The sequence below is a fragment of the Pezoporus wallicus genome, unplaced genomic scaffold (genome assembly GCF_028554395.1).
Source record: "Pezoporus wallicus isolate ANWC-B61680 ecotype Strahan unplaced genomic scaffold, APGP_CSIRO_Pwel_v1 contig_4710, whole genome shotgun sequence".
Classification (NCBI taxonomy): domain Eukaryota; kingdom Metazoa; phylum Chordata; class Aves; order Psittaciformes; family Psittacidae; genus Pezoporus; species Pezoporus wallicus.
This window is the reverse complement of record NW_026640647.1, coordinates 3,052,323-3,065,054: the sequence shown is the minus strand read 5'-3', so window position 1 is coordinate 3,065,054 and position 12,732 is coordinate 3,052,323. Positions and strand designations below refer to the sequence as shown.

Below are 12,732 nucleotides of genomic sequence, written 5' to 3'. Positions count from 1 at the left end.
GGCACAGAAATAGAAACAACCAGTCTCTACTGAACTAGAGAATAAAGCAGCAATGCTTGTCCAAAGCAAAGACGTTACTCGCTTCTATTCCCTAGCCTAAACCAAGACCTAAAACATTTGCCACATTTGAGCAAGTGAATTAAGGCGATTCTGTGATTACATCTGACAATTATTTTAGTCCAGAGTATTTTTCTGTGAAGATAAACTGTAATTATCTGCATAATTTAAAATAGATTGACAATGTAATTATATTGCAGACATTTCTGCACTGTTGGTATTATCCTTCTGAACAAAGCAATCTTTCAGGACTGTTCATTTGAATGGCTATTTTAAGTTAAATAAATAAATAAATGGATGCAAAATAATAATTTAAATAAACATTTTCAATGAATGCTATTGGGTTGTCAAACTTCATGTTTAAAAAACTACATTAAAGCCAGACCATCAGAGCAATGTAATTAAGATATGGCTTGCAGATGTAGCATCTGTAAATCATATTCAGAAAAAAACCCCTAAAGAATAGCCTTTAATTTGCACTAGAAGCAAGTCCTAGCTGTTGTTAGTGTTTTCTTGAGTCTGAAATGCTCAAATCCAAATCCTAACTTCTCCATAGTGCAGAGTATTTCTTTGTTCTTATGCTTTTTATGTATTTGCGACATCAGTCAGATTTTCTCTAAAGGTTCCTCCTGTTAGACTCATTTTATGAAGACAGTTTCACCCTCTTTCACCTTCTTCTGAATCTCAGGGGCAATATTTGTGGCATTGTTTTGAGATACCAGCAAATATTTAGTACATCTAGTACAGGATGCACTGAAAAACATTAATTTGCATAACAAAGTGTCTAAGAAATCCATTCTCATGTAAAAAAGATGCTATAGTTTATGGGCATATCATACCTTTAAGTCATAACTGGGAATGAACTTTCATTTGGGTTCCCATGACAAGTAGGTTGGTTCTGCTATTTCTGTGTATTCATGTATCGCGGACCAGTTTTCTTTATTGTGCTAAAAAGTCTGCATGGACTGTTGCCAATATTTCCTGTTACCATATTGGTGCTATGATATTTCCCCACTTTCCTTGGTTTTGCTTTTACACAGGAAGAGAATACTGTGAATTCTGGGATAGGTGTGAGACAGCATATGTTAAATCCTTTCGCTTAGAACATGAGTGACCACAAGGGTCAGATCAGAGATTTAAGTGGTTTAAAGTCCATTTATTGCATAGAGCCATTGCTCTAATGCAGCTGTAGGTTGAATAAATGGGAGGATGGCCTAGAAAGAGAGAAAGGCAGTGTGTCTGGTCTGACTCATGTACTTCTAAGACTAAACCAGAACAGGCTTAGTCCCTGGAAGGACACCTTAAGCCACATAATGCCTGAGGCATGCCTAGTATCTGCCTGACAGTTGAGGAATCAGATAGAATCTAGAAAGCCACGCCTGGCTTCCTACAGGTGCCCGCTTGAAGTTCAACTTACCGCAAACCATTTCTTAGATTTAATAGCTGTAAGTAACAACATGTTTGAAATCTCAGTGGGCTGGATGGTTTTAAAACCAAGGTGCTAGAAGATTAAGAGAACCTGGGAGGGTTCTCATTCTACTCCTGTGTTTGTTGCTGGGTCTGAGCAATTGTAGGGCACAGCTCTCTAACCTCACTGATGCTTTGCTGAAGTTAAAAGGGTTACTATTTTAAGCATTGCATACTTGTTGAAGGGTTGCTTGTTAAACATAATCACAGATACATATCAAGAAAAAATTTCAGTAATTACACAAGAAAACACCATGGCTCATTTGAAGTTAAATATTACATAAACTGGACTTTCTATACAAATTATATGGCTGTGTATGAAAAAGTACAAAGAATAAGATTATTTTTAGAGTCAAACTGGCATGTGTGAGCTGTGAATTGATAATGGGCTTTTAGTGTGTCATCTCACATGAAATGTCTGAGGCTACACAGTTACTATCCCTAGCAACTATTTCTGTCAGGACATCTTATGGTAATGAATGCCATGAAAGTTGACTTAACAGTTATGTTATGTGTACTATATATAGCAGTGGTATATAACAGTGACAGAGACTTTGGAATGGAGAAGTTAAAAATATAGAAACCAGAAAATATCATTTTAAAATGGCTTACAAAGATCGATTCCATACTCATTCAGATAACTTCTGCCTTCACTATGAAACTTAGATTTACAGGGAGAACGATTTGACCTCAGTTTAGAACAGAAGAATATATTTTAGTAGATGTCAACTTGATCTGCAGCTAATAACTGTATGGTGTTGAACAGCAGAAGGTATATTCAGTGACAGCAGAGCTCAGTGAAGGTGGTGTAATCCTAGTTGTATACAGCACATTATGTAGCATGCTAAGTACCTAAGCATTTTTCAGTATTGATTTCAATACCATGGTAATAAAGAACAGGTGCCCATAAATTAGAAGAGAAGCACTCTAATTGTTACAATGAACTCCTTTACAATAAGAACTTTACATAATGAGATGCATTATTAAACATTAATGACTAGGATCGTTAGTGGCAATTTTATTCCACTTACGCATGATTTTGGCCTTAGGTGAAGCCTAATGTTTTAGTAAAGCTGTCATTCATAATGTTGCTCCTTTGTTTGCTTTACAATCACATCATATTCTAGTCTTGAAAAGTCTTCTGGATATTGGTTTCTAATATGGATTTAAAGGAAAATTGCTTCCAGATTCAATCCTGCTTCTAGCACTAGCAACACACATGGGAACCTAATAAATTACACCAGAAATTATGATGAACCAAGAAATCTTGTGGTCCAGTATCTCTACAAAGCATTCAGCAGGAAATCCAGCTCAATATGCAAGTACGCATGATTGGATATAAGGAAGAAGTTCTTTCCTGTTAGGGTGGTGAGGCACTGGAATGGGTTGCCCAGGGAAGCTGTGAATGCTCCATCCCTGGCGGTGTTCAAGGCCAGGTTGGACAGAGCCTTGAGTGGCATAGTTTAGTGTGAGGTGTCCCTGCCCATGGCAGGGGAGTTGGAACTCGATGATCTTAAGGTCCTTTCCAACCATAACTATTCTATGATTCTATGATTTAACATTTCAAAATGCACTTTGATTATCTCTAGCTACTTTACAGTCACACTTCACATTTTTCAGCTTTCCTTTAAAGTGACCATTGTTACTGCAGTCAACATCTCGCACTCTTTTCCTTTCCATGTCAGCCACTGAGGCAGGTAATGATGAAACAGCTGCTTTTCCATAGCTGCAGTCTTATCATTTGAGCTCAAGCGTAGCCTAGCTTTTGGTTATTATAGCCTCAGTGCAGGAATTTGGGAGAAAGCTGCACAGGATTTTGCCAGGAGGCTGCACTAGAGAAGGCTCAGCAATTGCTGAAATTGGGCCAAACAGCAGAAGAGAGCTTTAACGTGTTTGTTTGCTATAACACCTGGGCAATCAAAGGAGAAATATAACTCACGTTTCACTTGAGCATCTGTAGTTATATTTAGGTACCTGAGGAGGTTGGTGCCACTTAGTCACTAATTCAAAATCCTTGCTCTGAGAAATGCCAATTATGCAGTGAAAAAACAAGCAATATTCCTAGAACTGTGTTTTGTCCGAGCTTTGTGACAGGGAGTGGCCTTCAATGGCCACATTTCCAAGGAGTTATTTACAGGGTACTAACTGCTTTAAAAAAAATCCTTTGTCCTTTAGGATATTAAAGGGTTGGGTTTAAAATATGAAAGCTTATTTCTTCTATAACTAGTATGAAAATGAGTAACAGAAGAGTCTCCAAAGGTTTGGAGATAAACTATCTAAAGCTAAATGGCCGTGGAGTGGGTAAAATGGGACAGGTCATTCACCAGATTTCCAGTCCTTCCTATAGTATGATCAGAATACGGATTTACCAGATTCTTACCTAACTGCTTATACTACCCTTCAAAAAGTTGATCCAAACACAATGGATCACGTTTACTCTTCCTGCAATGCTGCAGAGTAAACCATCTTGCTAACCATATGAATTTTAACCATGCCAAGTGCAAGGTCCTACACCTGGGTTGGAGCAATCCCAGGCACAGCTACAGGTTGGGCAGAGAAGAGATTCAGAGCAGCCCTGCGGAGAAGGACTTGGGGGTGCTGGTCGATGAGAAAATGAACATGAGCCGGCTTCAGTGTGCACCTGCAGCCCAGAAAGCCAACCGTATCCTGGGCTGCATCAAAGGGAGCATGACCAGCAGGTCGAAGGAGGTGATCCTGCCCCTCTACTCTGCTCGTGTGAGACCTCACCTGGAGTATTGTGTGCAGTTCTGGTGTCCTCAACATAAAAAGGACATGGAACTGTTGGAACAAGTCCAGAGAAGGGCCACAAGGATGATCAGGGGACTGGAGCACCTCCCATATGAAGATAGGCTGAGGAAGTTGGGGCTGTTCAGCCTGGAGAAGAGAAGGCTGTGTGGAGACCTCATAGCAGTCTTCCAGTATCTGAAGGGGGGCTATAAGGATGCTGGGGAGGGGCTCTTCATTAGGGACTGTAGTGATAGGTCAAGGGGTAATGGGTTCAAACTTAAACAGGGGAACTTTAGATTGGATATAAGGAAGAAGTTCTTTACTGTGAAGGTGGTGAGGCACTGGAATGGGTTGCCCAGAGAAGTTGTGAATGCTCCATCCCTGGCAGTGTTCAAGGCCAGGTTGGACAAAGCCTTGGGTGAGATGGTTTAGTATGAGGTGTCCCTGCCCATGGCAGGGGGGTTGGAACTCGGTGATCTTAAGGTCCTTTCCAACAATAACTATTCTATGATTCTATGATCTCTGATTTAATCAGGCAAAATCTACTGATTTTTTTTTGTGCTGTTTAATAATCTCCATTTATTTCCCAAAATGCAAAGACACCTTTTTTTTTTTCATTGCAGGACATTTCTACTGTGGCTTTTTTTCCCCATTTTCAGTGTCCATACAATACTTCCTATCTGTTCTGAGATTCACAGTTGGCAAAAACACAGACAGAATTGCAAAAGATCCTTGCAAGATTGAGTAGACAAATAAAATGGCAGGTGAAATTGAATATAAATAAATGATGCACAATAATCATGCATGAAACGATGAGCTCCCAGCTGAACATCGACTCAGAAATCTTGGTGTTAATGACAGCTGCGTGAAAAAGACAACAGTGCTCAGTGGCAGTCAGAAAGGCAAACTGAATGAAGGCACTCGTCTAGTGCCTTCATATCCAAACAAGAGAACTCTAGAAGTGGAAAATGACAGAACTATGATAACCTCAAAATGCCCCAGGACTGCAAATGACTGGAAATACCAGTTGTACATATGCATACACTCTACTTATTCCCGCATTCTCCCCTTGGCATCACAGACAGAAGCGAAATCACCTTTGGTGTGACCTAGTACAGCCATGCTACATTCCTCTTTTCATCAATATGTAGAGACAGGATATTTGTATGTGGGGCACATAAAGAACAGTGACAGAACTATGACTGAAATTCTAATTACTAACACAATTGGGTTTGCTATATCTATAAGCAATGCTTACCTTGGTCTCGCTTCGGCTTCAGCATGATTGAACTGCGTGTCTAACCAGGATCAATATACTTGCTGCTGTTCCTTCCTAGGAGAGAATTTGGACATTGTCAGAGAGCTTCCATTCCTTAAGATAGCTTACACATATAGACTGCAGAATGAAGAAAACAAATTGAAGTTTTGATCTCTGTTTGGCTTGCTGTGGACCAGATGACCCTTTAAGATTTGTTTTTACAATACTAATTTAGTCTCATGCTTATGTCTACTCTTGTCACGTCTTTGACAAGGAAAATGACTATTAGCTCGTAACCATTTTCTACATAATATATATAATTTATATGTAACATGCAAAAAATGTATTAAACACAAAAAACATAGACAATCCCTTCAGGAATTTCCGAAAGGAAAGACTGTAAGAAATTGGAAGGGAATGTCAAGGGAATTGTCCCCATGTGCTTACCCAGTTTCAGTGCTCTTTGTTTAGACATCTCCCACTAACTACCTCCCACTAACTGTTGTCAGAGACTTTTGGTCCATCCTGTGAGAGCTCAGTCTCTGATTACAGAATCTGTATTTGTATAATAACAGTGGCAAGCAGCACTTGCACAGTCTTTTATGAACTCAAATAACATAACATGCTATTTTCAGATAAAAACATTGACATATAACAATAATTTAGATAATAACTGTAAATGCCTCAGTTCTATTTCAGCACCTTAATTAACTAAATATTCTTCAGAAGAAGAAAGAGATTGGGATCCTGCTCATTTTGAGTGCATGCAAAACATCCTCATTTCAGTGGGTGGTTTGAGTAGGCAAAGAACGCAGGAGCTGGCTTAGAAAATAGGTGGAGAGAACCCATCTGTAAGGGAGAGGTCAGCTCTATTTCCAGGTGTGTCCAGTGCTCAGCAGCTGGTGCCAACAAAGGCACCAGTCAGTGCCAGCTTCAGTGATGGTTTCTGATTAGTTATCCCATACCCACCAGGAAGGATCAAAACCTGGAATTGGATTGTGTGTTCTACAGGGAGCTGGGACAGAGAATAGAGTGGAAGGGAGCTGGCAGCTCTGGCTGCTGAAGGAGTGGGTTGATATAACTGGAGCTGTCTCAAGGCAAATGACTTCATTCCTGGCTATAATGCAGTAATCAGGCCTAGAAGTTATGTGTGTGCATCGTTGCCAAATTAGGGTCTGATAAGAAAGGGCAATCGTCTGCTGCTCTGTAGAGAGAAGGTGACATTTTAGGAGCCACTACTGTGGATGTTCAGATGCAGCAGAAAAGATCTCATGCAGAACATTTCTTATGTGAACAGAGGCAGCATACCTCTGGTATAGTGACTTAGCTGTGCTTATGTTAATTTTCTACCACCAGCTCTCTTTTTCTGTTCAAATTCAGTCACATTCTTCAATGGGGTTCTAATAAATTTCAGTTTGCCAATGGTATTTTGAAGTGATCCTCTTTCCTTGTGTCCCTGCATTGCTGCTCTTTACAGAGAGTCATTTCCAGCAATAGCTTCATACAGGTGAATTAGAGAAAGAACTGAACCTCTCCGGGCTTCTTTTGTGAAGGGCTGAGAGGAACAGCTGGCTTTCCTAGTTTTCTCCTCAAAGATGAAAGATTTGAGCTATCTGTAGTCTGTATTTTTCTCTGACAAAGCTTGAGGTTCATCAGGCAAACAGCATTAGATACTAAACTCATCAAAACAAGAATAATGCAGTCCTTGTTATCCCTGGAAAACTGAGTTAAAAATTATGTTGACTTTTGGTGTGTCTCGAACATTTATATACACAAAAACAAAGTTAAAGGAATATTACTTTGATATGCTTATATAAAGCAACAGGAGGAAGATCTGCTGTAGTAGGGTGCCTCTTCTCTTACATAAAATCCCCAAACTTTAACTTTATTCTGGAACAAAATCATTCCAAAAGAATTTTTCTCCAGCAATCCCACTTTAGAGCTTCTTGTGCCTCCAGCAGATGCAGACTGAAGTTTTATCCAAAAGGAAATTAAAATAAAAATCCTAGCAATTTTGCCTCAGAGGAGAAAAGGCGCTACATGTTTCAAACAAAAATGCATATACCATAGGGATTTACTGGAGAAAACCACATTTTAAACTTAAGGAGGAAAAAGCACCTTCAACAATGTCATATGTATCAGAATGTATGTAATATCTTCCAAGTCACTTCTGCCTAATCTCCTAATAAAAAGAGGTTTTAGTATGATCAGAAAATGGAATGATGACATTAATGCAGACAATAAAGACAGCATATTCTCATCATGCCTTATCCACCACTAACTATTAGCTCCGATAATGGAATTTTTAATGTTGATCATCACATAAAACTCGTATCTGGATTTGCAGTTTGCTGGGGTTCTGTAACATAAAAAAATCTTGCACAAAGTATTGGTTTATGTAAGTTTTCCGTATCTCTGAAGGTCCTATTTCTGTGATACTCCCAAGCCACCGATATTCAGAAGTACTTACGCGCTCAGTGGGTGCTCCTGGATGCCTGCAATAGTTCAATGGCGTGTACTAAACACAAGTAGTACTCTAGGTAAAAGACTTTTACTTTTGCATGTTTTGGGTGAGACTAAATTCTGATTTTAGTTATATTGAGGTAATCTCATTTAGCTGTCTAAAATAAATGTATGCTAATTCTGAGCGGAGGCATCATTAAGTAAAATGAACTGCAATGGTTATTCTCCGACTCATTAAGAATACTTTCGTGTACTGACTATGAAGGGATATTTTACATACACTGAGCTTTATTTAAGAAATTATGCACTTCAATGACAAGGACACCATATCTATTGCTATAATTGTTGATTACAGTAATAAGAATAAACAGATTTGGAAAAGTTCAGTGTCTGTAGCAATTATGCTTTGAAATTTCTGGGATTTTTGTATTTGCAAATTTATCTTGCGCAGGAAAGCCACTTGAAATTAAAAATGGAATACAGGTGATATCACGAGGAAAATATTGGTGTGCTTAATTACCATTCATGGCTAGTCAGACAAACTGCCACTCAGAAAGGCACACACAGTATAGTATAGCCCTTTTTTGCTGTGTTGTTTCTCAAAGTTTGTAAGTAAAAAAAAGGTTTTGAAAACTCTTCAGGAGCTGAGATTTCTCATTTTAGACACTAACAGTGTCCCAGGAAACAAAGGTTGTTATTATTATTCTGGCAAGTGTTAGGAGTGCCAGTCATACTTGAAATTATTAGATTAGATGAACAGGAGATTTTGTGTTATATCATAACTCTGTGGAAATGTTTCTTAACTCAGTTATGAAATACAGTGAAACTAATCTCAGAGAAGCTAAAACCCCAGTGAAAACAGCTTTATTTAATGGCATTGTAGCACCATTCAGGAAAGCAATGAAGTAAGTATCGAAATTCAAATTGTTTTTACACTTTTGCAATACAAGCAAAAATAACACTTGCTGGAAGTTAATGCAGTCTGAAACATGATTTTTGCTGAACAGAGAAGAACTTGGGCCCATACTGCAATAAACAAGCTTTCACCCAGAGGAAGACTTCCTTTTTTCATGAGCGTGAGTGTCAAACACTTTGTTTAATCTCAATGGACAAAATGTTGTGTATCAAATGTGCTGGTACTAATATCTGAGCTGCTCCCCCATTCAGATACAATGTTATCACTTGGAACTAGTGGAATCTTAAGGTCCTTTCCAACCCTAACTATTCTGTGATTCTATGATTCTGTGATATACAGCCACTTACAGCTCTTCTCATCCTCCCTCAGCTTTACTGGAGTATGAGGCATCAACAGCAAGCACTTGAGATTGAAAACACCAGAGAGAGGCTTGTTTTTTATTACACCTGTATTTTCTAGGAAATGTATGCCTACATCCATTGGGCTTTATTTGTAAACTTCCATCTGAGGCACATAATGGATTTAATCCTGGCAGTACCAATCTGAAATGATAATACTGGTAAATTAAAAGATCTTTCCACCCTGAAAGAAGAACAATGCCTTTCAAAGTAGCAGTTCAATACATCTGTAGGAGTGCAGCCTTGTTCAGAGAAATCAAAAGGATTATCTCTTCTTTTCTTTCTGTGTATCACATCATGCCTCACTCTGAGTCTGTGAGCTTCTGAATCATTACTTTTCTTCACTGTGGGATCTTTATCACTTCTGGGCTGTGCCATTGATGATGCATTGGGATACGTGGGTAGGAAAGATGACATGTATCATGTCTGACTTTCACCTTTTATATTTTAATATCCCACCCCTGATTTCTTTTGATGACCACTTTTTGGGCACCCTCCCAGTGGGCTGCAACTCCCTGTCCAGAGGCAAACTAAAGATGGCAGTCACTGCTAGCCTCTGTTGAACTGTCGGCTGAATTACCTCAATTCTCCTCTTTGCAAAGTAAGAAGAGGGCATGGCAAGACTGTGTACCCGTTAGCAGTGCTGTGAACATCCTTTGTATCAATCACATAATTAACCAAGCACTTCTGATTCAGAGCCATGTCTAAACCATGCTAGTTCTCTCTATATTGTTCCTCTAAGATATAATCTTGACATTGTATGTAACTACTCCCTCTTGCTATTTCATTTGAAAGCTCCTTGAGACCAAGAGCTGCCTTTTTGATCTGCAATACTTCAACTTGAATCAATGAAAAAGTTGTGTTTTCTATCTCCATTTCCAGGTTTAACATTGGCTTCAGAGGCAGGAGTAGTCTTCCTCTGATTTGCTTACACCATTTCTCTGAATTCAACTGAGACAGAATAACAGCTCCAAGTCCTGTTAGATTCTGGGTAGACTGCTTTAGGTAAATAAGTTTCCTTTAAGAAACCCCCACAAAATAATATCTTAACTAGATCAGTTTGTGTTGTTGAACACCACAATGACAGCATCTTTACAGACTCTCCTACCTTTCAGGAAGCCATAGAAACATGCAAATCATTTTTGAGATAGAAGGTATTTTAGACAATGAGGAAGAAATATTTAGCTCACAAAGAGCAAGGCTTTGCCAGATACTATGGCTGTTTGCAAGGCTAGCTGTTTGAAAAATAGAAAAATGAGTCTGCCAGTTATGTTACTGACAACTGCATATTCACTTCCTAAGTAAACTCAATTAGAGGCATAGCTATGGATGGGAAAAGGCCTAAAGCTAGATTATGGTCTATAAAGGGATTAGAACCTGGTAATTGTATAATGGAGAGTAAGCAGCTACTTCTGTTATCTTAGGAGTAGCAAGAGGTGCTTTGTAAAGCAGTTATTCAATGTAAATCATGGACTAACTTTGTGACAGAGCATTGCTTTCCATGATTTATCCAACCAGAGTGCAAATATTGTTGAATAACTGTCATGAGTTTAAGAAATATATGACCTTTGTCACTGCTTAATTCAAATCCAGGATCTGCTGTATAGCTGGAATAGTCTGTATCTTCTTTTCATAGCCTGCTTTATAAGAGAAACCTCCTATTCCTTTTCATACCTTTCTGCCAGAATTCTGCAGTTCATTAAATCAACAGAAGCTGTATTTCCTACCTTGAGCTGCATTTCCTATATGGCCAAGTCTTTTGTCTCATGCTGAAATTCAGAAATGGACCAAGATTTATCGAGGATAGCTGCTCATTTAACCTTTATCAAAGAAAAGCTGGCAACTTACCTCTATTTTCTGTGAGTGAGTCCCACAGTATGGGTGCCCTGCTGCTGATGAGCAGTAAGGTGCACTGTCATGTATTCTCTAAGTTACTTACTTTGGTGTTAATGTGCAATGTCCAGGCATATGAGAAGGCAAGAGACAAGGAACAGAGAAATATTTGGAGGGGAGCAATCAGATCTCAAGGTCCTGCAGGAGCACATGGGAGCTCATGAAGAACTTGGGTGAAGCATTAAACACGACTTGAACAAGGACCAGGAATGGAGAAGGGAAGCCAGACTGGCAGGGAAGGCAGGCTTGAAATGGGGATGGAGCAGATGCAGTTACAGCTACAACATTTCAGTTCCCATTGGCTTGAACTGAAACTGGGCTCTAGATTTCAGTTACGGGGAAACAGAAGATTTCTGCTGCCACTTTTTTCCAAAGTTGCTTCATTACTTACAAATTGATCACCATTCTTTTGAGGTGTTAGCTCTAAAGACACACCAAGAGAAAGCCACCCGCTATGCTAACATATGCAAGATCAGGGGAAATTCCATACTTACAGGAAATGGAAATATTTTTACAAAGCTTTAATTGTTGGCTGCTTGAGATTGCTTAGGGGCTTAAGACAATAGATTAGAGCCCAAAGAAATCTAGCTGTGGGGAGAGAACAATAAAGATCTGCTACATGCAAATGCACCAACATCTCTCCTCTGTTTTACTGGCTATTATCACACGTATGTGTGCATGTAGCTGCTATAATGACTATATGTTGCAGTAAAAACAATTCTAAAATTGTCTTTTCATTCACCTTTTGGTAACTTGAACTGAGCATTGCACCTCTTCATGTTTAAAAGATCACAGCGAGGCTCACGTGTTGGAAGTAGGTTCCCTCTTAGAGGACTCAAAAGCCAGCTTATTCTGACACACCAGAAAAGAGAAATATTTCTCATTTCAGCTATGAAGAACAAAGAGAAGACATTTAAAAAATAAATCTGACAGGATCCCAGTTGATTTGGATTTACGTCATGTCTGCACTGGGATTTACATAGTTTTTGAGGAAAAATTACTTTTGAAAGCTATGAATTATAACTCCGTGAACTGAATACAACAGATTGATTATTCAAACACAGCTCAGTCAGAGAAGCAATTTAATCACAACACAAAATTTTAAAATTGGATTTTTGGAATTGAAATTTAAAGAAAAGCTCTCAAAATCAGCAGCACTGGGAACTGTTACAGATGTGATTACTTAAAATTAATCCTTTTTCTTGCAGATTTGGGACTGATCCACTATAAGGACAGGATACACTAAGAATAGGACAAATCAGGTTCCACTGTGAAATTTAGGTCTGGATCTAAACTAAGATTAAATATGTTTAGATCTGAGTTTTTATATTCTTTACAGAAATAACAGTCAGTTGAGAAGCTGTGATTTGAATGCACCAGATTTTGATGTCATTTATATTCAGACAAGTTTCTGCATGACATGAATATTTCAGGACTACAGGACCTGAATAAACTCAGACGCATGTCTATATGCAACATGCAAAATACTCCCCAAAATATTTGGAAGTTGCATCAGTTCATTAGCTTAAAAA

The 12,732-nt window shown here is 38.8% G+C and overlaps 1 protein-coding gene across 1 annotated transcript in view; it reads right to left on the bottom strand.

Annotated features, from left to right (window-relative positions):
* SLC39A10 (solute carrier family 39 member 10) overlaps positions 1–5,583 on the bottom strand; it is a 108,758-nt gene extending 103,175 nt beyond the window's left edge. The window contains exon 1 of the mRNA XM_057419918.1: positions 5,531–5,583. The gene's annotated coding sequence lies outside the window, so the exon portion shown is untranslated. The remainder of the gene's footprint in view (positions 1–5,530) is intronic.
* Between the last annotated feature and the right edge of the window lie 7,149 nt (positions 5,584–12,732).